Source organism: Hyperolius riggenbachi, chromosome 8, assembly GCF_040937935.1.
Source record: "Hyperolius riggenbachi isolate aHypRig1 chromosome 8, aHypRig1.pri, whole genome shotgun sequence".
NCBI lineage: Eukaryota > Metazoa > Chordata > Amphibia > Anura > Hyperoliidae > Hyperolius > Hyperolius riggenbachi.
In genome coordinates, this window is record NC_090653.1 from 254,889,326 (window position 1) to 254,917,118 (window position 27,793).

General features: G+C 48.0%; 1 long non-coding RNA gene across 1 annotated transcript in view; it reads right to left on the reverse strand.

The window, feature by feature from the left end:
* LOC137527771 (uncharacterized) overlaps nt 1–27,793 on the reverse strand; it is a 70,767-nt gene that overhangs the window by 25,987 nt on the left and 16,987 nt on the right. The window contains exon 2 of the long non-coding RNA XR_011023215.1: nt 2,005–2,118. This is a non-coding gene — a long non-coding RNA (uncharacterized lncRNA). The remainder of the gene's footprint in view (nt 1–2,004; nt 2,119–27,793) is intronic.

Here is a 27,793-nt window from a genome sequence, read left to right on the forward strand (position 1 = left end):
AGTGGGTTGCCTGCCAAATTTTGGGGGGAGGGGGGATCTGAGATGGTTTAGTTCTACCCTGAGCCTTTCTCTTCAAGTTGAGTTCACTTTGAGCTCAGTGTGTATCTGGCTGATGGTCTGATGTCGAACTAAACATAATCCAAAGCTAAAGTTCTGTATTCTCTAGCCTGAAGTGTTTTGAACACAACTTAAAGGACCTCTGTCGCGAAAATCTTAAAATTTAAAATACAGGTGAACATATTCAATTAAGAAGTACGTTCCTTCCAGAGTAAAATGAGCCATAAATTACTTTTCTCCTATGTTGCTGTCACTTACAGTAGGTAGTAGAAATCTGACAGAACCGACAGGTTTTGGACTAGCCCATCTCCTCATGGGGGGTTCACAGGGATTTCTTTATTTTCAAAATGCTCTTAGTGAATGGCAGTTGCTCCGTCCATCTGTCAAAAAATTGGACGGTGAGCAGGAAGGTTGGTCAGCATCTTTTTATAAGTCTTTTTCAGGGAGTGTTTTTGTAAAGGCCATTCTGAGAATCCCCTATGGAGAGATGGACTAACTCAAAACCTGTCGGTAATGTCAGATTTCTACTACTTACTGTAAGTGCCAGCAACATAGGAGAGAAGTAATTTATGGCTCATTTTACTCAGGAAGAAACATACTTTGTATTTGTATGTGTTTTAAATGTTAAGATTTTTGCAACAGTTCTCCTTTAACTGCTCTCAATTCCCTTTCAGCATTATTATCTCTAATGGCTAAGGTGCACTAAATTCTTTCAGCTCTTGATGCAGTTTGCCTGACGCAGAATAGCAGTGTGAGATCACGTAAGGAGGCTGTATAGAGATGGTAAAGTGTACAGCAGGTGTATACTACTCTGACATATGTGTTACAATATTTTGTGTTTTTTTCTTTATTTGCTATAAATGTATTAAACAAGAGGGTACCAATAACAAAGGCTTCAGGATGTCTTTGGGGCGGAACGGTGGCATACCGGACAGCATCCTACCCTTGCAGCGCTCAGTCTCCGGTTTGAACCTGGACCAAGCCACTATCTGCATGCATGAAGTTTGTATGTATTCCCCATGTTTGCTGGGTTTTTTTTTCCCAGTATCCTCATGATTTGCAGTTACAGCTCTGTAGTACACTACCACCTCCTTAAAGTGGATCCGAGATAAACTTTTACTCATTGCATAATTGTGTTCCTTTCCTGTTGATTATAGGGCATTCCTCAAGCCAAATACTTTTTTTTTGTTTTAATATTCTAATTCCCTATAAACTAAACAAGCCTCGCCCACAGCTTTTTACAGTGCCTTGGCTTTTTGAGACAGTAGCAAGGGCTTATGGGAGCTCAGTCTGGGCAGGAGGAGGAGGTTACTAGCCAGAGATTTCAGAGGCAGAGGAGAGGAGGGAGGAGGAGAGGGGACTGAATTTGTCACATTACACACAGGCAAGCTGATAGCATCTCCAGCCCTCAGCCTGTGACATGGCTGCCCTCATTGTATCACAGGAACAAATAATCATAAACTATTGAAGCTGTTTGCAGCTAGATTTGCAGTGTAAACTATCTAAACTTTAGATAAGATATATAGACAAGTTAGTTATTATAGTTAGTTTTTCATCTCGGATCCGGTCTAAAGTGGACCTGTATTCAAAACTTCCTCTCTGCTCTAAAAGATAAGCAACAGCATAACAACCTTTAAAGAAAAACATTTATTTGTTACAGCTCACAGAACTTGTACAATGAATCTGCAGTGTGTCTACTTCCTGTATTCATGGAAGCAGACAAAGGGTTAACATCCTGTGTTTACATATTAGCTGTGTCTGCCGAGAACGGTTGAATTTCTGTGCTGACACAGATGAGATACCAAATTACACTTGAAGGTGAGGGGGAATTAGACAGGTTCTTCACCTTAAATACACACAGGGTGTATTTCACTCTGTTTTCCTTGTGTCCTGTGCAAGAGTTAAGGTCCACTTTAAAACTGAAGGTAATTACTTTTGTTTGTTTACCTTGTTTGCAATCACTTCAAGAAAGTAGTGGCTACCATAACCAATGATTGCGCTTTGCCTCTGTAAGTCAGGTTGCCTCTGTAAGCCGCTAGTGCATGCTGAATGCTTTCTGACCTGTGATAGAAATGGTAAAAAAGCAATTACTACTAGTGCTAGACAATGAGAGGCTGTTAGTTCCGGCTCGTGAAGAAAGTTAATTCAAATTGTCTGCTACCTTGACCTATCAGAATTGGCAGGACTCAGGAAGTGAATTTGATTGGCCCAATTTCAAGCCGCATACCAATTTTGCACAAAATTTGCATTCACCTTCAAATCTATAAATGCAACTCTAAATAATGTAGGTAAACAGGAGGTTCCGCTTAGGATAAGATACACTAAAATCCGGTTAAAAAGGAGGTAGCGATGGACTTGCCTCTGAGTAAATGACACAAGTAATCAAATGTATAAAAAGGCATTTAATTACAACATTCTGAACTCCGAGCAGAGCAACGGGTTTCGCAGGAATTTCCTGCTTCTTCAGGCAAAAATGTAGGAGTCTGTGGCACAGGAAGAGAGGTGCCGAGCCTACATTTGCTGTGCCACCGACTTCTGGCCTTTTGCCAGAAGAGGCAGGAAATATCTATTGACCCACAATGTTGCACTCCTCGATGCAGTCCAATACTATAGGTCAGTGATCTGCAAACTTGGCTCTCCAGCTATTAAAGAGAGTCTGAATCGTCCCTAAATCACTGTTTATAATCCTGTTAAGAATGATTGCCCTACCTAAAACACTGCATCCCCGCGGCTGAAGTCTCAATTCCCCCGAAATCCCCTGGTGAAGATAAGGGGATTGCTTCCTGTAGAGGCAGAGCTTTGGGCAGTGGCTCTGCCTTTACTCTGTCAATCTGTACAGATCTCCGCCTCCTCCCCGCCCCTCTCAGTCTTCTTTCACTGAGAGGGGCGGGAAGAGGCAACGATCATTGCAGATCGATTGGACTGGAGGCAAAGCAACAGCCCAAAGCTCCGCACAGGGGAGGACTGACCATTAGGGCACTCGGGCACGGACCGAGGGCCCGTGGTCAGGGGGGGGCCCGCCACCCGCCAGAGAACCCTGAGTAGGAGGGGAGACAGCCAGTGAAGGAGGGTGATGGGCATAGCAGCGGAGTCAATGACGTCGGTGACGTCATCGCGAGCGTCGCCATGGCGATGGGGGAAGCCTAGCAGGAGATCCCGTTCTGAACGGAATCTCCTGCTTGCGCTGATCGCCTGAGGCGATCGGAGGGGATGGGGGGATGCCGCTGCACAGCGGCTATCATGTAGCTAGCGCTAGGCTAGCTACTAGATTTAAAAAAAAAAAAAAGTGCTGCACCCCCTCCTGGGCGATGTAATTGTATCGCCCAGAGGGTTAACAGCTAGAGAGCCAAGTTTGCAGATCTCTGCTATAGGTCGTCAATCTACTACTGCTACCACTCCTACTCCCAATCACAATTTCCAGACTGATCCAATCAATAATTCTGATTGATTTCAGGTAAAAATGAATCATAATTATCATCAGGTAACCTTGTTGAGGCATCCATTTCTAGCAGATTGATTGATCAAATCTGCCGGGAATCAATAGGAAAATCGAAAAGTATATGGGCATCAGAATCGTTTATTTCACCAAGCATGACTGATTCCTGCCCAAAATTGGGTTTGGCACTAGACAAAGTAAAAGACATAGATGGAAAAGATAGGTGCACAACATGTAGTTAACAAAACCAAGAAACAACAGTATGCATCATACAAAACAATTTCAAATTGTGACACGAAAAGTCTAATCGGCTAGTCTTGTGGGCAGGTTCGCTGGTTGGCCAGAGAACACTGCCCAGGCCACAGCTTGTGTGGAGGGAAGACCCTGAGGGGATCGAAGTATGTGAAGGGAGTTCAGAAGGCTGACAGCAGAGGGAAAAAATTAGTTTGTGTGTGTGGAGATGGGCCGATGGAAGCGGCTGAAGAAGCAGTGACCTGGGTGAGAGGAGTCTCTGGCAATCCTCAGGACTCTAGATTGCAGTCTAGTGTTGTATAGGAGGGCATCTTTACAGAATGGGGCAGTTCTGATAAACTTCCTCCCTCCTCACTACTTTAAAACTTATTATCTCTGCTTACCAAAGTTCTGCCTGATTTCCAACCACGTCAACAATCTTTAATTTTAGAAGGACTGTTTCTGCATTTTATTTTTGGTGGAGAGCTTTCGCTTCCTGTTGGGCGAGTTGCAGCCTGCAATGGGCAGCCCCATATAGAATGCACATCTGTCTTCAGTGCCCTGAATCCAAGTATTCCTCTGAATCCTACAGGTCAAACTCCGGCCCGCGGGCCAAATCTGGCCCTCAGAGCTAGTGTTGGGCGAACACCTAGATGTTCGGAAGGTAGAAGACCGAGAGCCCAATATGGTGTAGTATGTATTAAACAGAAGTGGGGTGCAGTATGAAGTGTAAGTAATATACTCACAAACCCGGGTTGCCTCCGAAGCAACCACTGTTCAGGCAGGTGGGGAGAACAAGCCTGTCCCCACTCAGGATTAAGACGTCGCTCTCTGTAGATAGGAGGAAATGTTAGGGTAGATCACCCTTCCACCAAGGGTGGACTTCTGGATGCGCAAAGGTGTACAGAGGCGCTGGTAGGATAAAAGTTGCTAAAAAGTTTAAAATTGTTTCGGTTGTGGTGGTGGACCAGCCAACCATAAACAGACAAAATGCTGTCAATATTCAAAAATTATGCAATTTATTCGATTACTCCCAATGAAATTTCATTGGGAGTAATCGAATAAATTGCATAATTTTTGAATATTGACAGCATTTTGTCTGTTTATGGTTGGCTGGTCCACCACCACAACCGAAACAATTTTAAACTTTTTAGCAACTTTTATCCTACCGGCGCCTCTGTACACCTTTGCGCACCTAGATGTTCGGGTTCACGAACGTTCGCCGAACATCGCCGCGATGTTCGGGTGTTCGCGCCGAACTCCGAACATAATGGAAGTCAATGGGGACCCGAACTTTCGTGCTTTGTAAAGCTTGCTTACATGCTACATACCCCAAATTTGCAGGGTATGTGCACCTTGGGAGTGGGTACAAGAGGAAAAAAAAATATTTGAAAAAGAGCCCATAGTTTTTGAGAAAATTGATTGAAAAGTTTCAAAGGAAAAACTGTCTTTTAAATGTGGAAAATGTCATGTTTCTTTGCACAGGTAACATGCTTTTTGTCGCCATGCAGTCATAAATGTAATACAGAGAAGAGGTTCCAGGAAAAGGGACCGGTAACGCTAACCCAGCACAAGCAGCAGAACACGTGATGGAACAGGAGGAGGCGCAGGAGGAGAAGGTCACGCTTTTTGAGACACAACATCCCAGGCCTTGCATGAGGACAAATAGCGTGCGGATATAGCAATGCTTTTTGCCGCCATGCAGTCATAAATGTAATAAAGATGAGAGGTTCAATAAAAAGGGACCGGCAACGCTAACCCAGCAGCAGCAGCAGCAGCACACGTGATGGAACAGGAGGAGGCGCAGGAGGAGAAGGCCACACTTTTTGAGACGCAACCCAGGCCTTGCATGAGGACAAAAAGCGTGCGGATATAGCAATGCTTTTTGCCGCCATGCAGTCATAAATGTAATACACATGAGAGGTTCAATAAACAGGGACCGGAAATGCTAACCCAGGCCAGCAGCAGCAGCACACGTGATGGAACAGGAGGAGGCGCAGGAGGAGAAGGCCACGCTTTTTAAGACACAACATCCCAGGCCTTGCATGAGGACAAATAGCGTGCGGATATAGCAATGCTTTTGCCGCCATGCAGTCATAAATGTAATACAGATGAGAGGTTCAATAAACAGGGACCGGAAACGCTAACCCAGGCCAGCAGCAGCAGCAGCACACGTGATGGAACAGGAGGAGGCGCAGGAGGAGAAGGCCACGCTTTTTGAGACACAACATCCCAGGCCTTGCATGAGGACAAATAGCGTGCGGATATAGCAATGCTTTTTGCCGCCATGCAGTCATAAATGTAATACAGATGAGAGGTTCAATAAACAGGGACCGGAAACGCTAACCCAGGCCAGCAGCAGCAGCAGCACACGTGATGGAACAGGAGGAGGCGCAGGAGGAGAAGGCCACGCTTTTTGAGACACAACATCCCAGGCCTTGCATGAGGACAAATAGCGTGCGGATATAGCAATGCTTTTTGCCGCCATGCAGTCATAAATGTAATACAGATGAGAGGTTCAATAAACAGGGACCGGAAACGCTAACCCAGGCCAGCAGCAGCAGCACACGTGATGGAACAGGAGGAGGCGCAGGAGGAGAAGGCCACGCTTTTTGAGACACAACATTCCAGGCCTTGCATGAGGACAAATAGCGTGCGGATATAGCAATGCTTTTTGCCGCCATGCAGTCATAAATGTAATACAGATGAGAGGTTCAATAAACAGGGACCGGAAACGCTAACCCAGGCCAGCAGCAGCAGCAGCACACGTGATGGAACAGGAGGAGGCGCAGGAGGAGAAGGCCACGCTTTTTGAGGCACAACATCCCAGGCCTTGCATGAGGACAAATAGCGTGCGGATATAGCAATGCTTTTTGCCGCCATCCAGTCATAAATGTAATACAGATGAGAGGTTCAATAAACAGGGACCGGAAACGCTAACCCAGGCCAGCAGCAGCAGCAGCACATGTGATGGAACAGGAGGAGGCGCAGGAGGAGAAGGCCACGCTTTTTGAGACACAACATCCCAGGCCTTGCATGAGGACAAATAGCGTGCGGATATAGCAATGCTTTTTGCCGCCATGCAGTCATAAATGTAATACAGATGAGAGGTTCAATAAACAGGGACCGGAAACGCTAACCCAGGCCAGCAGCAGCAGCACACGTGATGGAACAGGAGGAGGCGCAGGAGGATAAGGCCACGCTTTTTGAGATACAACATCCCAGGCCTTGCATGAGGACAAATAGCGTGCGGATATGGCAATGCTTTTTGCCGCCATGCAGTCATAAATGTAATACAGATGAGAGGTTCAATAAACAGGGACCGGAAACGCTAACCCAGGCCAGCAGCAGCAGCAGCACACGTGATGGAACAGGAGGAGGCGCAGGAGGAGAAGGCCACGCTTTTTGAGACACAACATCCCAGGCCTTGCATGAGGACAAATAGCGTGCGGATATAGCAATGCTTTTTGCCGCCATGCAGTCATAAATGTAATACAGATGAGAGGTTCAATAAACAGGGACCGGAAACGCTAACCCAGGCCAGCAGCAGCAGCAGCACACGTGATGGAACAGGAGGAGGCGCAGGAGGAGAAGGCCATGCTTTTTGAGGCACAACATCCCAGGCCTTGCATGAGGACAAATAGCGTGCGGATATAGCAATGCTTTTTGCCGCCATGCAGTCATAAATGTAATACAGATGAGAGGTTCAATAAACAGGGACCGGAAACGCTAACCCAGGCCAGCAGCAGCAGCAGCACACGTGATGGAACAGGAGGAGGAGCAGGAGGAGAAGGCCACGCTTTTTGAGACACAACATCCCAGGCCTTGCATGAGGACAAATAGTGTGCGGATATAGCAATGCTTTTTGCCGCCATGCAGTCATAAATGTAATACAGATGAGAGGTTCAATAAACAGGGACCGGAAACGCTAACCCAGGCCAGCAGCAGCAGCAGCACACGTGATGGAACAGGAGGAGGCGCAGGAGGAGAAGGCCACGCTTTTTGAGACACAACATCCCAGGCCTTGCATGAGGACAAATAGCGTGCGGATATAGCAATGCTTTTTGCCGCCATGCAGTCATAAATGTAATACAGATGAGAGGTTCAATAAACAGGGACCGGAAACGCTAACCCAGGCCAGCAGCAGCAGCAGCACACGTGATGGAACAGGAGGAGGCACAGGAGGAGAAGGCCACGCTTTTTGAGACACAACATCCCAGGCCTTGCATGAGGACAAATAGCGTGCGGATATAGCAATGCTTTTTGCCGCCATGCAGTCATAAATATAATACAGATGAGAGGTTCAATAAACAGGGACCGGAAACGCTAACCCAGGCCAGCAGCAGCAGCAGCACACGTGATGGAACAGGAGGAGGCACAGGAGGAGAAGGCCATGCTTTTTGAGGCACAACATCCCAGGCCTTGCATGAGGACAAATAGCGTGCGGATATAGCAATGCTTTTTGCCGCCATGCAGTCATAAATGTAATACAGATGAGAGGTTCAATAAACAGGGACCGGAAACACTAACCCAGGCCAGCAGCAGCACACGTGATGGAACAGGAGGAGGAGCAGGAGGAGAAGGCCACGCTTTTTGAGACACAACATCCCAGGCCTTGCATGAGGACAAATAGTGTGCGGATATAGCAATGCTTTTTGCCGCCATGCAGTCATAAACGTAATAAAGATGAGAGGTTCAATAAACAGGGACCGGCAACGCTAACCCATCACAGTTGGTCATTGTTCATGTTACTTGGTTGGGGTCCAGGAGTGTTGCGTAGTCGTTTCCAATCCAGGATTGATTCATTTTAATTTGAGTCAGACGGTCTGCATTTCCTGTGGAGAGGCGGATACGCCGATCTGTGACGATGCCTCCGGCAGCACTGAAACAGCGTTCCGACATAACGCTGGCTGCCGGGCAAGCCAGCACCTCTATTGCGTACATTGCCAGTTCGTGCCAGGTGTCTAGCTTCGATACCCAATAGTTGAAGGGTGCAGATGGATTGTTCAACACAGCTACGCCATCTGACATGTAGTCCTTGACCATCTTCTCCAGGCGATCGGTGTTGGAGGTGGATCTGCACGCTTGCTGTTCTGTGGGCTGCTGCTGCATGGGTGTCAGAAAATGTTCCCACTCCAAGGACACTGCCGATACCATTCCCTTTTGGGCACTAGCTGCGGCTTGTGTTGTTTGCTGCCCTCCTGGTCGTCCTGGGTTTGCGGAAGTCAGTCTGTCGGCATACAACTGGCTAGAGGAGGGGGAGGATGTCAATCTCCTCTCTAAAGTCTCCACAAGGGCCTGCTGGTATTCTTCCATTTTGACCTGTCTGACTCTTTCTTCAAGCAGTTTTGGAACATTGTGTTTGTACTGTGGATCCAGAAGGGTATAAACCCAGTAATTGGTGTTGTCCAGAATGCGCACAATGCGTGGGTCGCGTTCAATGCAGTCTAGCATGAATTGAGCCATGTGTGCCAGAGTCCTGCCAGAATCCTCATCATCCTCTTGTGAGCGCTGTGATAGTTGTTGTGATGCATCATAGTCGTCACCTTCTTCCTGGTCTGCTTCTGCTGACCATTCGCGCTGAATTGTGGAAGTCCAACGTGCACCGCTCTGGCCCTCGTCAGTGGTGACAGGAAATTCCTGCTCCAACTCCAGCTGTTCCTCCTCCTCTTCTTCGTCATAGCTGCTGGGGCCAGCGTTTCCTGAGGCGGATGGCCTGATGTTGGTACCATCACGCTGATCGTTTTCTCCTTCAGATTCCCCCAGTTGCATCATGACAGCTGTTTCCTTGATTTTCAACATTGACCTCTTCAGTAAACACAACAGTGGTATGGTAATGCTGACTGAAGAGTTGTCACTGCTCACAAGCAACGTGGATTGCTCAAAATTTTGGAGGACTTGGCAGAGGTCCAACATGTTGGCCCAATCGGATCCACAGAAGCTTGGCAGCTGTCCGGATGCGCCTCGGTACTGCGCCGTCATGTACTGGACCACTGCACTCTTCTGCTCGCAAAAGCGGGCTAGCATGTGCAGCGTAGAATTCCAGCGCGTAGGGACATCACACAGCAAGCGATGGTGGGGGAGATTGAAGCGCTCCTGCATCTTGGCGAGTGCCCCCGAAGCAGTACTGGAATTTCTACAATGTTTGGCCACTCGTCGCACCTTCAACAGAAGATCGGCCACGCCTGGGTATGTCCTCAGGAACCGCTGAACTACTAGGTTCATCACGTGCGCCAGGCAAGGGATGTGTGTCAGCTTAGCCAACCTTAAAGCGCGAATGAGATTACTCCCATTATCACACACAACCATGCCCGGTTTCAGGTCCAGTGGTGCCAGCCACAAATCCGTCTGTTCCTTTATTCCCCTCCAAATTCCTCCCCTGTGTGCTGCTTATCCCCAAGGCAGATCAGCTTCAGCAACGCTTGCTGACGCATGCCAACAGCTGTGCTGCACTGCTTCCACGATCCTACTGCTGCTGGGTTAGCATTTCCGGATGAGGTACAGCTTTGAGATGCGTTGGAGGAGAAGGAGTCAGAGAGGTAGGTGCTGCTGTTGTTATCCAGTGGGAGGGACGGCGGTGCAGCTGTTTGCGGCGTGGGCAACACCCGCGCCGTAGCAGGTGAGGAATCGCTGCCAGGCTCCACAAGGTTCACCCAGTGCGCGGTAAGGGAGATGTATCGACCCTGGCCGAACGCACTCGTCCAGGTGTCAGTGGTGAGGTGAACCTTGCAGGCAACGGCATTCTTCAAGCTTCGGGTTATTTTGCTGACCACGTGCTCATGCAACTCAGGCACTGCAGAGCGCGCAAAGTGGTAGCGGCTGGGAACCACGTAACGTGGGATGGCCACTGACATCATGCCCTTGAAGCTGTTTGTCTCCACCACTCGATATGGCAGCATTTCGCAGGCCAGAAGCTTGGCTATGCTGGCTGTTACTGCCATGGACCGGGGGTCATTTGCTGGCAATTTCCTCTTGCGCTCAAACATCTCCGAGACAGACAACTGAACCGTAGGGCTGCACACTGAACGGCTGTTGGTTGTTGTGTTTGATGAACACTGGGAGACCTCAAGAGCACTACTCCGGAAAGTGACAGTGTCAGCGTCATCTGATGTTTGTGAATGTTGTGAACCACGCAATGGCTGGGCTACTGCTGCTGCTGAGGCGGGTCTGGTGGTGAGTCTGGTGACCCCAAGGGAGGCAGTGTTGCTGGTACCCTGTCCTGCCGCGTTTGCCCACAGAGTGGGATGTTTGGATAGCATGTGGCGGCTCATGCTGGTGGTGGAGAGGTTGTTAATACTTTTCCCCCTGCTCAGGCGGGTCTTGCACACCTTGCAAATCGCCATAGTACCATCCTCAGTGCAGTCTTCAAAGAAAGCCCAGACTTTGGAGCACCTGCCTTGCTGGCAATTTCTGTTTGCGCCTCTTTTGCCTCTCGCGCCGCCTACCTTGTGGCACAAGGCGAACTCGTGCAGCAGTGGATTCTTCAACAGACTCACCTGTGCTGCTGCTATGACGGCGATGTTCTCGTTCACAAACAAAATCTGGGTCTATGTCCACATTGTCCATACCCTCCTCTTCCATCTCCTGAAACTCGTCATATGTCATTGTGGGGGGCCGCCACCGTGGTGTAGAGCCCCCCAGAACAACCTCTGCGCAGCTCACTCCAACGTCGTCTTCCAGATCCAACGTCGTCCTCCAGATCTTGTCGGCCGACCTCCTGCAATTGCAACCCCTCCTGCCCAACTTGCTCTGGGATTTGGGTTTCAAAGTCCTCGGACTCGCCTTGTATTTCAGTGCGCGGTGCATTTCCCACAGTTAATGGTTGTGAATCCGGGCACAACATTTCTGGCTGTTCCTCCATTGACCTTTCAAAGGTGGAAGTTTGTTGGGCTAGGAATAGCTCCTGCGAATACCCCATTGTGTCCTGAGGTAATTCATCGGACTGGTTATCTGGCAGTTGTGTGCGTGGTGTCGCTGCCGGTTGTGTCAGCTTTGTGCCCACTGGCTCCTTGTAACTGGCTGAGGACTCGGACCTCGTGCGTGATGTGCTGGTGCTGCTTAACCCACTGCTGGACGCTTGAGAGGTCATCCAAGTAATTATCTGGTCCTGTTCTTTTGGATTTGTGAGGGTTGTTGTCCTGGACAACATGGGTGGTATTGAGTGGGTTTTCTTGGGTGCTCCCCTGTGGCCTGTACGTGAACCGTCAGGGGAAACACCTCTTCCCTTGCCCCTCCCTCTTTCACCGGATTTCTTCCTCATTTCACTTATCCTTAAAGTACACGCTGACTGGCAGCAGTACAGTGGCAGTACAGAAATGCTATACAGTGGTGGGTGAGCGGTGTACCACTATTCCCAGCAGCGACACAGAGCACAATGCTATACAGTGGTGGGTGAGCGGTGTACCACTATTCCCAGCAGCGACACAGAGCACAATGCTATACAGTGGCGGGTGAGCGGTGTACTACTGTTCCCAGCAGACACAGAGTGGCAGTAAACACAATAATGCTATATAGTGCTGGGTGAGCGGTGTACACAGAGTGGCAGTAAACACAATGCTATATAGTGTGGCTGAGCGAGTGGTGTACTACTGTTCCCAGCAGACACAGAGTGGCAGTAAACACAATGCTATATAGTGTGGCTGAGCGAGGTACACAGAGTGGCAGTAAACACAATGCTATATAGTGTGGCTGAGCGAGCGGTGTACTACTGTTCCCAGCAGACACAGAGTGGCAGTAAACACAATGCTATATAGTGTGGCTGAGTGAGGTACACAGAGTGGCAGTAAACACAATGCTATATAGTGTGGCTGAGCGAGCGGTGTACTACTGTTCCCAGCAGACACAGAGTGGCAGTAAACACAATGTTATATAGTGTGGATGAGCGAGGTACACAGAGTGGCAGTAAACACAATGCTATATAGTGTGGCTGAGCGAGCGGTGTACTACTGTTCCCAGCAGACACAGAGTGGCAGTAAACACAATGCTATATAGTGTGGCTGAGCGAGCGGTGTACTACTGTTCCCAGCAGACACAGAGTGGCAGTAAACACAATGTTATATAGTGTGGCTGAGCGAGGTACACAGAGTGGCAGTAAACACAATGCTATATAGTGTGGCTGAGCGAGCGGTGTACTACTGTTCCCAGCAGACACAGAGTGGCAGTAAACACAATGCTATATAGTGTGGCTGAGCGAGGTACACAGAGTGGCAGTAAACACAATGCTATATAGTGTGGCTGAGCGAGCAGTGTACTACTGTTCCCAGCAGACACAGAGTGGCAGTAAACACAATGCTATATAGTGTGGCTGAGCGAAGTACACAGAGTGGCAGTAAACACAATGCTATATAGTGTGGCTGAGCGAGCAGTGTACTACTGTTCCCAGCAGACACAGAGTGGCAGCAGTAAACACAATGTTATATAGTGTGGCTGAGCGAGGTACACAGAGTGGCAGTAAACACAATGCTATATAGTGTGGCTGAGCGAGCAGTGTACTACTGTTCCTAGCAGACACAGAGTGGCAGTAAACACAATGCTATATAGTGTGGCTGAGCGAGGTACACAGAGTGGCAGTAAACACAATGCTATATAGTGTGGCTGAGCGAGCAGTGTACTACTGTTCCCAGCAGACACAGAGTGGCAGTAAACACAATGCTATATAGTGTGGCTGAGCGAGGTACACAGAGTGGCAGTAAACACAATGCTATATAGTGTGGCTGAGCGAGCAGTGTACTACTGTTCCCAGCAGACACAGAGTGGCAGTAAACACAATGCTATATAGTGTGGCTGAGCGAGGTACACAGAGTGGCAGTAAACACAATGCTATATAGTGTGGCTGAGCGAGCAGTGTACTACTGTTCCCAGCAGACACAGAGTGGCAGTAAACACAATGCTATATAGTGTGGCTGAGCGAGGTACACAGAGTGGCAGTAAACACAATGCTATATAGTGTGGCTGAGCGAGGTACACAGAGTGGCAGTAAACACAATGCTATATAGTGGGCTGAGCGAGGTACACAGAGTGGCAGTAAACACAATGCTATATAGTGTGGCTGAGCGAGCAGTGTACTACTGTTCCCAGCAGACACAGAGTGGCAGTAAACACAATGCTATATAGTGTGGCTGAGCGAGGTACACAGAGTGGCAGTAAACACAATGCTATATAGTGTGGCTGAGCGAGGTACACAGAGTGGCAGTAAACACAATGCTATATAGTGGGCTGAGCGAGGTACACAGAGTGGCAGTAAACACAATGCTATATAGTGTGGCTGAGCGAGCAGTGTACTACTGTTCCCAGCAGACACAGAGTGGCAGTAAACACAATGCTATATAGTGCGGCTGAGCGAGGTACACAGAGTGGCAGTAAACACAATGCTATATAGTGTGGCTGAGCGAGCGGTGTACTACTGTTCCCAGCAGCGACACACAATGACTGGGGGGACCCTGGCTAGCGTGGCTGGAGCGCGAACTACCCTGCCTGCCTACCCAAAGCTAAACCCACAGACAAATGGCGGAGATATGACGTGGTTCGGGTATTTATTTACCCGAACCACGTGAAAGTTCGGCCAATCAGAGCGCGTTCGGGTCCGAACCACGTGACCCGTTCGGCCAATCACAGCGCTAGCCGAACGTTCGGGGAACGTTCGGCCATGCGCTCTTAGTTCGGCCATGTGGCCGAACGGTTTGGCCGAACACCATCAGGTGTTCGGCCGAACTCGAACATCACCCGAACAGGGTGATGTTCTGCAGAACCCGAACAGTGGCGAACACTGTTCGCCCAACACTACTCAGAGCCATTAATTTGGCCCTCAAGTGGTTTCCCCACTTGGTTTGGCCCACTCTAGACCACCAGGGAAACCATATTGGAGGTGAAGCCCTAGATCACCAGGGAAGCCATATGGGGGAGAGAGGAGGAAAGCACTAAACAGCAGGGAACTGTATAGAGGAGAGAATGGGGGCCACCTGGGAACGTTATAAGGGAGGAAGGTGGCCAGTAGACAATAGACATTAGGGTTTGCCCGCAACTTGGTCCCAGTGTACAATTTCGGCCAACTTTGTATTTGAGTTTGACACCCCTGCTCTAAATAGAGTCTTCATGAGGACTTCACTGTTTAGTGAGGAGTTAAAATTGTGACATCTGTTTATCAACATGAACCTATTAACATGAGCCTACCTTGAGGCCTTTTACGTTTGCAGGTGAAACCTGCGTTGTGTTACCCTAGTTTACCACAAGGGGCCGAAAAAGAAATGCAAGTCTATGGAGGCTGTTACACTTACTGCAGTCTGTGGCAGTGCGCCGGAAGTATCTGATCCGATGCAACAGCAGCAGAGCATTACCGCAAGCCCCGTGATTCAAGATACTCTGAGATACTTACCTTTGGGGGAAGCCTCGGGGTCCCAGTGAGGCTTCTCCGTTCTCTGTAGCCTGGGGAATTCAGCGCTGGCTCCCCCAAAACTCGACAAAGCCTGACAATTACTGCGCAGGTTCAGCAATATTTACCTACCACGATTCTGCACAGGCACAGTAGCGCTCTTCGTCCGGCTAAGGTGAAAATACCCGAGCCCGATTGATCCGCTATACTGCGCAGGTACAAAGGACGCACACCTCCGAAGTAGAGCAGATACGATCGGGCTTGGCTACTTCCACCTTAGCCCGAGCGAAGAGCCGCTACTGCGCCTGTGCAGGATCGCGGTGGGTAAATATTGCCCCCACCGGTGTTTGGGGGGTCACAGCGCTGGAGGAACAGGGAAGCCTCGTTAGTGTCCAGAGGTTTCCCCCTCCCGAGGTAAGTATCCCCAGAGGGTTTTTTTTCCGGTTACAGGTTTTCTTTAACGCATGGTGCTTGGGGTGATGCAAGTCTACGGGCGACGCACGTATTGTAAATGATGAAGCATGGTGCAATGTGGCGCACATGGGCAGACTGACAGGAATCCCAGTGATGTACTTCCTGCCCAGCAGGGAGTACGTCACTGAATGGGGGCGGGGCTATGCATATGACCCTGACGGCGCACTCTGTTTTTTGTGATGCAGCAAGAGCATTGCACTGCAATGCAAAACATAAGTGTGTAACCCCATTTATCCATTAGTACCAGGCCCCGGCTGAGGGGAATCCACCGGACACTGACTCAGATGAAATTATCAAAGATTTATTTGTGACCTAACGGTGGTCACTAGTAGCTTCAATCAACCCGTAACACTTCAACTACACAATACACCTCCCCTGCACATCACAGGTCAAAATACACAATCTTCTACTCTTCACAGCCGGTGCACTGGTAAAAGCTGCGGGATAAAAAGGTTAAGTTACATACAAATTATATATGAAAGTTGAGCTACAAAGGTCTTCTTGTACAACAATCAATCACTTTACAGCATGTTTACATCACAGTACCGTTGTTGGGGCATGGGATGGGAAAGGGGATGGTCTACTGAGCAATTCAGTTCCTAAACAGTTCTCGATCCCTTGCAACCAAGTCCAAGCTGTATTTCTCAGTAAAACCTTGGGGGGACTCGTAACAGTTCTTAAGATGGTACCGTATAGTTTCACAGTTTGTTGGTTGATCCCAATAGGATGTTCACCTTGTTCAAAGATCTCTCAGCCTCTTTACCCTCGATAATTTACCACAAACCCACTTTACACTTAACACACCTGTCTGGATAGTAACAAACACAATAAAATATAAATCAAATAATCAAAAAGGGTTAGGAAAATAAAAATAAACAAAATAAAATATAAAAGTAACCAATGCATCCAGCTGTACCACCAGAATCACCATCCCACAATATATAACTCTCTTTTTTGTGCACTCTGGCTTTTAGGCTGAATGAGCTCTAATTTAGAATTGTTGCAAAACTTGTACTCCAAGTAAGTTGACTCTGTATCTTGATCAGAGGTAAGTTCACTCCTCACTGTAGCACACTTTTAGTATCACAAGATGCAATGCAACTCCTCCTTTTTCACTTATCTTCTTCAATACTGACAGGTTCTCTTTTCTTTCACGGCCTTAGTTATCTCCTCTTTCTTTAGGACCGTGTACTCAGGTAATATGCATAAATCACACTTTGGTTCACTTTTTGTATCACTCTCTTAGTTACACTTCAGAACATAACACAGAAGAACACATGATCTTTAACTCTTGACTTGAAACGGACTTGACAGGCACACGGTCTCTGAATCAGGCCTAAAGCAAGCGGGTGGCTCTGTCATCTCAGCGGGGTACTTATTGGAGGCTGATAATGTCTCTTGTAACAGAAAGGCCTCACACTCAATACACTTCATATAGTAAGCAGCAGATTCCTTCACTTTAGCTGGCAGCTTATTCTTGCATCAACAACTGTATCATCAACACTAGTTCTCTGTATCTTTAAGGCTTTTGCACACAGACAGTCTCTAGTAACAGCACTATGAACAAGCATGGCCTCTTCAGGTTCTGGGTTGCTATATTTCTATCTCAGCATGCCTCCGCTGAACAATGGCTACTAACTGAACATACACTGTAACTTGTAGTTGGCTCTAGGGCCCATACTCATCTGACTGCCAGTGTTTCTTTCTGTCCGGGCTAGCTCGGATTTGCTCTGTGTACGCTGCCTCTGGTTACTGTCTAGCCTGGCTGCCGCTGTCTCTTTGCTCTGCTATGGTTGCTGCGTGGCTGCCGGGTCCCCTCTTAGTCTCTGGGGTGACTGCTGTGGCTGTTCTCCTTGTGGCCTCCTCCCCACTCTCTCTGCCGCCTCTTGACTTCTCAAGTTCCTCTCACCACTCCACTCGACTGGCGCGCTCTGACTCGCCTAGACCAGTTCCCTCCGGCTACACCCTTCTAGCTCCGCCCCTCCGCGCCTGTGCTGTAGCTTCCGACAGGCAGCGCAGGGCTTCTGGAAAGTTCCACTGCTCTGTGTGCTTTGGTCGCCTACCAACAGTCTATGCGACCATCAGGTGCTCGGATACCCCTTTTCAAAATCCGAATTCATTCGGATCCGGATACCCAGATATCCGGATCTGAATTGGATATCCGAACTTTCTGACATCCGCGTACATGCGGATATCCGAACGCATTATCCGGGATATCCGGCCGGATTCGGATATCCGAATAGAAAACCGGAAGTGTCCTTTAAATTGCATCTAAAACGTTTTTTAAGGTAAATAAGGCATGTAGCATCATGTTTTTTTAAAGGGAAACACTAATTGATTATGTGGGGACTTAAAATCCCGGGCGGATCACTCAGAAGCAGCCGTATCAGTCCGCCGCCAGTGCGTACACACGCCGGACTGTCGTTGGCACGCCCACCCAGCGGGAGGTAACGACGGACCCGTTGTTGCCTCCAGTCCGGCGTGTGTACGCACCTTTAGGTTTTTCCAGGGGCGTTCCTAGGGTCCTTGGAGATTGGTGGCACCTGTGGGCACAAGGTGGGTCGTGTATGGCAAAAAATGGGCGTGGTCATACAGTGAGTGGGCCATGGGTGGGGCCAAATTTACATGAACTTAGCAGCGGTTTAAGCTACAGATAAGGGGCCTGCCCATCGAAATATTGGATGGAGCCCCACGTCCTTTATTTAGATAATTTACAATCAGTATAGGCATAGTTCAGATCAAAGATGTATACGCACATACAATTTTCATTGGTCAATCACTGACCAATTTTACCACCCCCATGCAGTAAGTGGGCCAACAGACAATGAATTTGATGAACAGAGTTAAAATTGGCTAATCAAAATTATATGTGTATACCAGGCTTTACAGCTAATACTGTACATACTGAAAGTAGCAGGGATCAGCACACACTGCAGGTAGTTTACTATCAGTACAGGCACAGAGTAACAGCTTATACTGTACATACTGTAGGCAGCAGAAATCAGCACACTGCAGCTAGTTTACTATCAGTACAGGCACAGAGTAACAGCTTATACTGTACATACTGGAGGTAGCAGAGATCAGCAGACACTGCAGCTAGTTTACTATCAGTACAGGCACAGAGTAACACCTTATACTGTACATACTGGAGGTAGCAGAGATCAGCAGACACTGCAGCTAGTTTACTATCACTATAGGCACAGAGTAACAGCTTATACTGTACATACTAGAGGTAGCAGAGATTAGCACACACTGCAGCTAGTTTACTATCAGTACAGGAAGTACAGAGTAACAGCATACACTACACATACTGGAGGGAGCAGTGATCAGACCACACTTCTGCTTGTTTACAGAGTAAAAGCTTACACTTTACATACTGAAGGTTGCAGGGATCAGCCCACACTTTCAGGGGCGTAGCAATAGGGGGTGCAGAGGTTGCGACCGCATCAGGGCCCTTGGGCCAGAGGGGCCCACCTCAACATCATTATTCGCTCTTTATTGGTCCTGTGCTCATAATAATCACTTCTATAGATACTTTGAGTAGTAGTAATCATTAACAAACTGTTCCCCATCCCCTTCTTGCACCTCTGACACTCTAATTGCCATTGGCAGGTTTTGGTGTGCCATATCAATTATTGTTGTTAGTAGCAGATTTGCATATGATTTGCATCTGAATTGAATGCAAAGTGTGCAGAAAATCTATTTAGGTTCTGCACACTGAGCTGGTGGTCATTTCAGATGCAGCCTTAGTGGTATGCGCTGGCGTTCTCCTCGCTGTTCAACAAAATGTAAGTTACACTTTTTTTTTTTTGCTTAGCTGCTCCCAAGGTTTTAAAGTGTACCCGAGGTGACATGTGACATGATGAGATAAACATGTGTATGTACAGTACTAAACATATTAATAACCAGGCTGTTTTACTTGTTTTATTTTGCTGCCTGAAATAGTTAATTTTTAAGGCTGGAAATGACAGCTTCTCTCTTGTCAGAACCTTGTCAGGAATATAGTAAACATCACTGATAAGCAAATTACAGCCATAAATGTTTTTTGTGGCAAAATACATTTTCTACATATTTCTGAGAGCAGATGGAGAGAGAAAGGGTTAATATAGTTCATGTATTTTCATTTAGGGACACTTAATAGACTGCAACTGAGCAGAGACAACAAAACATTCAATCTACTTTCTAAATGTTTAAATATAAAATAAAATCCTGGGATGTCTTAAAAAGTCATTTTTAGGAGTAGGAGGATAAATATAATTGTTTATCTCATCAGTTTATTTTCACCTCGGGTTCACTTTAAATTTAGGTTAGGTCACTTGCCCGGAGGTTTGCCTCACCGTGGCGCAAGTGTCTAGTATAATATACTTTGCATGCAAACCATATTGGAAGCTAAAGTTCCTCTTAGTTTAATAAATGTTAGCACTTGTCTTGGATGCAGGGCATGCATTTTTCAGTCTGGCAGAGGCAGTGTATGCCTGTGCGATTAACCATTCAGTTGCAACATGTGTTTAGGGGTGCGCAGCCTTTCCCCCCACCTTTTCTTAACTTTGTAACTATGTAACTATTAGGTTAGCTGCTCCCAGCCCCTCCTCCTGAGTTTCCTGTTTGCATAATAAGTAGTAGCAGATTTGCATATGATCTGCATCTGAATTGAATGCGAAGTGTGCAGAAAATCTATTTAGGTGCTGCACACTGAGCTGGTGGTCACTTCAGATGCAGCCTTAGTGGTATGCGCTGGCGTTCTCCTCGCATATCAATTGTTATGTATAGAGTGCTTGGGGGGCCCCAATGTAAAACTTGCATTGGGGGCCCACAGCTCCTTAGCTACGCCACTGCACACTTTGGCGAGCTCACAGGCATAGAGTAACAGCGTATACTGTAGGTAGCAGAGATCAGCACACACTGCAGCTAGTTTACTATCCGTACAGGCACAGAGTAGCAGCTTACGCTGTACATACTGAAGGTAGCAGAGATCAGCCCACATTTCAAAGAGTTAACTATCAGTACAGGCTCAGTGCTTTTTAAATACATAATAATAATAATAATAATATGGTAGGACATTAGACTATGACTATGGTACTGACCTTACTATGAACTCTGTAAAGTGCTGCAGAAGAGGTCAGTGCTATATAAATACATAATAATAATATGGTAGGACATTAGACTATGACTATGGTAGGGATTAGATTGTGAGCTCTCCTGAGGACAGTGAGTGACATGACTATGTGCTCTGTAAAGTGCTGCAGAAAATGTCAGTGCTATATAAATACATAATAATATGGAAGGACATTAGATTATGGCTATGGTAGGGATAATATATTGGGGCTCCTCTGAGGACAATGAGCGGCATGACTACTCTATTAAGTGCTGCAGGAATGGCAGTGCGGAGGACGGGGCACAGACTGAGATGTACAAACACTCTATACCAGGGGTCCCCAAATGTTTTGGGTCGAGGGCCAGGTCAACATACTTTAGACTGCTGGGGGGCCGGAGTATACATAAGATGATGTACAAGACTTTGCGGGCCAGACAGTAAAGTATACCCAGGTGACAATCTGCAGTCTAATTGGACAGCAGTGTCACCTGATGTGGAATTTGAATGGAAACCAGCGAAATTACTGCTTTATGGCTTCCATGTGGATGGGTGGTGCCAGCACTGCTATTCCATATGTGGATCATCAATATTTAACGATGTCGCTGACCGCATCTGTAAGTAATACAGTTTCTGTGTAGGGGGCCGGTAAAAAAGCCTCAGGGGGCCACATTCGGCCCGCGGGCCTTAGTTTGAGGACCACTGCTCTATACACACACACACACACACACTCTATATATACACACACTATACACACACATACTCTATATACACACACACAGAGAGTCAGACACACACACAAACACAAACAGAGAGAGAAAGGAACACACATACATGGGGACAGATGGAGGCACACAGCACACAGCACACATGCAAAGTTTCCATACTACACACACTCTCTCTCTCTCTCTCTCTCTCTCAGCACAACACACATAGAGAAGGAAGGGGCAGGGACGGATCAAGACCAAGTTGCGCCTGGGGCAAGGTCAGGTTTTGGCGCCTAAAGGTCAGGTTTTGGAGCCTAAACTGCCATTCATTTTGCCGCCTTTTTAAGAATTTAACAAACTGCGCCTGGGGCAAGATACCCGCTTGCCCCCCCCCCCCCCCCTTTAGATCCGTCCCTGAGAAGGGGGAAGGCAGAGGGAGAGGGGAGAGAGAGACATTAGAAAGGAAACAAGCCAGACTGAAAGCCAGCCAGAGTATATTACCTCCCCCGACGTGCTGATTAGCTGCTGCATGCTCGGTGTCCCTGGCTGGCTCTGGCTGTCAGTCTGCTCTGTGTCCTTCTCCACTGACAGTCTTCAGCTTGCTCCAAGCCACATATCCTCCTCAGGCTTCAGTGTGTGCTGGCTGGGAAGTGCAGGTGCCGCTGCCCACTGATTCAGCTCTCCTGAGGGAAACTTGCTGGCTGCTGCTGCCCATGCTCCCCATCAGGCCCAGGAACTTCAGGAAGACCGCACTCCGTTCAAAACGGCTGGGAGGCGGAGCTTCAGTGTGGCCAATCTTGGAGATGACAGGGAGAAGGGGTAGAGCAGCTGGGTTGGTGCTATGCTGCGCTGGCCAATGCTGCAAGGGGAGCAGAGAGCAGCATAGCAACAAACGGGGACTGAAGTGCCCCGCATGACCCGACAGAGGTTCGTGGCACAGTGGGTGGAGATCCGTAGCACGTGCCTCGGATCTTTAGCCCTAGTGACGCCCCTGGGTTTATCACTGTATACAGCACTTGCTAGGCCAGCAGCACTGGAGATGTCTCGCAGTAAGCAGTAACAAGCAAGGACGAGATTTCTCATCATGGCACCTCTCCTTAATATACAGGGAGGCTGACCAAGGTTCCCTTCTGTGATTGGGTGCTAAGGCTTAGGCTGGGAGCCCTCTGATTGGCTCATTGAGGTCAGGAGGGGCTGGCCAGCGTTCCCTTCTGTGGTTGGTTAAATCCAATAATAATAATAATAATCCAAACATTTGTATAGCGCTTTTCTCCTGTCGGACTCAAAGCGCTCAAGAGCTGCAGCCACAGGGACGCGCTCAAGAGGCCACCCTGCAGTGTTAGGGAGTCTTGCCTTGAACTCCTTACTGAATAGGTACTTGACCTAGCCAGGATTCGAACCCTGGTCTCCCATGTCAAAGGCAGATCCCTTAACCAGTACACTATCCAGCCACTTGGTTGCTAGGGCTTAGGCTGGGAACTCTCTGATTGGCTCAATGACGTCATGGACGTCATTTCCTTAGTTACAGTATCTGGATTCGGATATCCGACCGGATATCTGGATTGCGGATAAATATCCGCGTAGTGCTATTCGGATTTGCAAAGAAATCCGGAATCCGGATCCGAGGTCGGATAGCTAAAAAGTTCGGATTTTCTGGGTAGTTTGGATATCCGGAATCCGGATGAGCACCACTGGCGACCATTACAACGCCTCCACTCCTCTCCCATGCGCTGTTTTAGTTCCACAGGCGAACATCTAAGGCAAAACTTAGCCTTAGATGCTAAAGTTACCTCACACATAGAAATACATTAGCAAAACTTTTGGGACCCTCTTTTAGAGGGTTACAAGTGTAAAACTGGCCTAAAGAAAACTTTTAAATATAAAAGGAGGTAAAAAAAATCAGATAATCAGATACCTCGGTACAAGAAAGCCTCTGGCTTCTTCTGACGCTTTCAATGTCCCCCCTCCAGAACCTGAACACAGCTGGATGGTAGCCCCTGGAGCAGTGGCGTAGCTAAGGAGCTATGGGCCCTAATGCAAGTTTTACAATGCCCCCCCCCCCCCCCCCCCCCCCAAGCACCCTATACATAACAATTGATACGGCGCATCAAAACCTGCCAAGGACAACCACAGTGTCAGAGTTGCAAGAAGGGAATGGGGAACAGTTTGTTAATGATTACTAATATTTAAAGCATATATAGAAATGATTATTATCAGCAAAGGACCAATGGAGAGCTAATACTGCAGTTGAAGGAGGGCCCCTAGGGGCCCCTCTGGCCCAAGGGCCCGATGCGGTCGCAACCTCTGCACCCCCTATTGCTACAACCCTGCCCTGGAGAGTCACAACCAAGCTTCCATTGCAGTGGCGCTCATTCATGGACAGGAGCTTGGCCATGCACACTCTTCAACAAAGCCCTTGTCAAAGAGGTTCAGAGCTCCCAGTGATGGATGGTGACGGGGATGGGGAAGCCAGTGGACCGTTCAGAGACTTCCCTCTTCTGAGGTAAGTAACCTTTGGGACACTGTTTTTTTCCCTTGAAGCACAGGTAAAATGAAAGGGATATGGAGGCTGCTATATTTATTTCCTTATTAAACGATACCAGTTGCCTGGCTGTCCTGCTGATCCTCTGCCTCAATTCCCTTTAGCCATAGACCCTGAACCAGCATGCAGCAGATCAGGTGCTCTGACGGAAGTCAGACTGGATTAGCTGCATGCTTGTTTTAGGTGTGCTTTTCAGACACTACTGTAGCAATAGAGATCAGCAGGACTGCCAGGCAACTGGTATTGTTTAATAAGGAAATAAATGATATAGCAGCCTCCCTATCCCTCTCACTTCAGGTGTGTTTGAAAGATATGATCTTCCCCTGACGTATCGGCTCTTGAGCAGCTGAAGGTGGGGAATTCACCGCCTGGCACAGCCAGGGTGTTTGTGAGGACTTGGCATTGGTGGTGGACAGGTGTCCTCCCCCCATGGAGTCACATCTGAGTGCGTCCACTGCTGAGCTCAGAGGCAACATGTTGTGGTTCTCTACCGCCAGGTAACACCACCGCGTATCAATCAATGACAAAAACGCTTCCATTCTGCTGCATTTTACTTCCACACTTATGGCATGGCGCCAGTGGGCGATAAATAAGACGCTGAACTGCTTGACATGTGCGAGGCTCAGCCTCCCCTCTGAAAGAGGGCTAAAGCTGCATGTGAGCAGCCTACAGGTGCATACACCGACACAATTACAGTCACCTGCAAGGTTTAGTAATTGATCCCTTGGGTGGCAGTTCGAGGCTGAATGTTGTACAGACACTTCACTAACCTCAAGCCTAGCGACCTGTTCTGTTGCTATGGAGGGAGGAGGGATGACGGCACAGCACATGACAGAGCAGAATCAGGCAGGAGGGGCAAGGAGAAGAACAAGGTGTTCAAGCTACACTAAGCCAAGATAATTTAGCGCCCTGGATCTCCCAGTGATGCATTGGGGCAGCCGTACACATGCTAGATTCTTGCCACCGACCCCACGTGTATGAGTTTTCACTGTCCAATGCATCTGCTCTCTTTTCCACTATAGGCTGAAAACGGATGCATTTTTCCTTTCCATAGCAGTGCATTGTGAAAATTCTTTTAGTTAAAACACGTATAGTGGAAACCGAGCCATAGAAAAATATGGACGCTACTTTGAAAATCAGTTCTCCTTTCACTTATAACTGAGAGCAACTGATTTAGGGCCCTTTTCCACTAAGAGCTGGATGCGGTGCCGCTTCCACATCGCATCCAACCGCGGGCACTTCCGCATCTCCCAATGTGGCCCCCCCATGGGAGGAGACGGGACACGGATGCAGCCATGCGAGAATCTGCAGCATGCTGCATATTCTTGGATTGCAGCGCTCAACTCCGCATAACCAGCACGCAATGGAAACTGTTCCACTGCCGTGCCTTGGTTTTAGTTCTGGTACGGTGCAATGCAGTAGCCGCATCAAACCATGTGGAAAAAGGCCCTAAAGCAAACTTGAACTGAAAAATAAAAGTCAAATTAAACATACACAAATCATAATTACCTCCTATATAGTCTATGCATCAAACTTTTCCCTCTCTCCTGCATCCTGTTTGTTCACTATGTTCGATGGAATTCTCTGTCCTCCATTTTAAAAATGTTCATGACCCCCATGACAGCTTCTGGATCAGCACACTGTTAAACTGTAATATGGCCCACTTGAGCCATCGGGAAACATGAATATTACCTTGCACATCAGTTGTCCTTCCAGTTATAACTGACAGCAACTGATACATAACTGACAGCAACTGATATATTTCAGTTCTGACAAAATTTTGTCATAACTGGAAGGATTCTTTGTTAGAAGAAAATGGCGAGCTTCTGGGAGGAACTGGCGCTGAGGTAAGTATGTAATATTCATTTGCATGTACATCATGTGTTTATTCAGTGGCGTAGCAATAGGGGTTGCAGAGGTTGCGACCGCATCGAGGCCCTTGGGCCCGAGGGGCCCCATAGAGCCCTCCCTGAACTTCAGTATTAGCTCTCTATTGGTCCTGTGTTCATAATAATCACTTCTATAGATACTTTGAATAGTAGTGATCATTAACAAGCTGTTCCCCATCCCCCTCTTGCACCTCTGACACTGTGGTTGTCCTTGGCAGGTTTTGGTGCGCCGTATCAATTGTTATGCATAGAGTGCTAGGGGGGCCCCATGTAAAACTCACATCGGGGCCCACAGCTCCTTGGCTACACCACTGTGTTTATTTTAAATAATTTTACTCGATTCAGGTACACTTTAGGTGTAAAAGGGCGCCAACAGTTCTTATGTCTATATTCAGTATTACCGGTACTTTATGATGCGACCAATTTCAGGCCGAGCATGTCGATTGGACACACTGCAAGATGTTGGGCTGTTGTGATCAATCAGGTGGGTGGCAATAACAACAAGCGATATCGGGACTAGCAACGAACGCGATGAAACCCCGGCGCTGTCCTCCCTAATTGCAAATGTCCCCGGAGCAATTTATCTGTCCGTGTCAGGCGCTGGCTCCGCTCATACATGCTCCCCAAGTGGCTTCCAGAGTAACATGGGCACATGTGACATCACACACGCCCCCGTGTACGCCGGCAACCATGTGTGGTGTGTGTATGCGGACTGTGGACAGAGCCTGGAACCAGCGGCTGACATGGACAGGTAAAGGGCACCTTTGACATTAGGGGGCACAGTGACAGGCCGGCGAGGCGGTGGATGTGGTGCCACAAGGCAGATTCCTGATCGATTTCAGCATGATATTGATTGTGAATTGGCCTGTGGTGTATGGGCAGCCGACAGATCTCTCTCTATTAGGCCTAAAAGATAAATCAAATTTAAACTGAAATCACCAAGATCACAATTTCGGTTATCGTTAAAGCAGCAATTATCACGATCACGTCATTTCCACGTGGGGGAAGTTTGAAGAAGCGGCTTCTAACTTCCCCAAAGTCCCGGCGCGTGCGGCCCACAGCGTTGGACATACCTTTCGCACGAGTCCAACGATGTCCATCCTTTATCGCCGTCTGCCGGCTCCTGTGGTTGGCAAAACTCTGGGTTCCTGTATGTCGCATGATATACAGGAAGTATTCCGTGCATTAGTGCCTGCAGGAGGCAAAGTGGATAGACGGGCATCGCTGGACTCGTGTTGGAAGCTATGTCCAGAACTGATGCAGCATGGGGAACAGAGGGTGCACAGAGAGAGAGACACAGAGAAAGAGAGCGGGCACAGAGATACAAAGGGGGCAAGAGAGAGACCTAGAGGAAACAAAGAGGCAAAAGGGGCACAAAGAGAGACAGGGGGACAGAGGGGGAACAAAGCTTGATTTGAAGGAAATCGTGAATTGAATAAAAATCGCAATTTTGGACAGAAATCGCTCAATTCAATTTTTCCTAAAATCGTTCAGGCCTACTCTCTATTCATTTTCGATCAGAGATTTGTCTATTGGTTGAATCTGCCCATCATCGCTAGATGTATGGATACCTTGAGGGTACGTTTCCACTAACGCGAATTTGCATGCGTTCGTCGCATGCAAATTCGCATAACCAATAAAAGTGAAGGAGCCTGTGTCCACTTGTCAGGAAAACGTTGCGTTTTCTTGTGCAGGAAAAATCTGCACAACAGAGTTATCCGAATTCGCATGCCGCACACCCGCACGCAAATCGTCGGTAATGTAACTAAATAGGAAAACCGCAAGCTCTTTAGTCTTGCGGTTTTCACGGCGTTTCCGCGTGCGATTTCGTCTAAAAACCCAAGTCAATGCTTGCCGGCATTGACATGGTTAAAATCGCGTCGTTAAAACCGCAGGCGATTCCGCGTGAAAATCCGCATGGACACGTCAACGAATCCGCAACCGGATTCGTTGACGCGGTTTCCGCAAGCAAATCGCGCCGCTCAAGTGGAAACGTA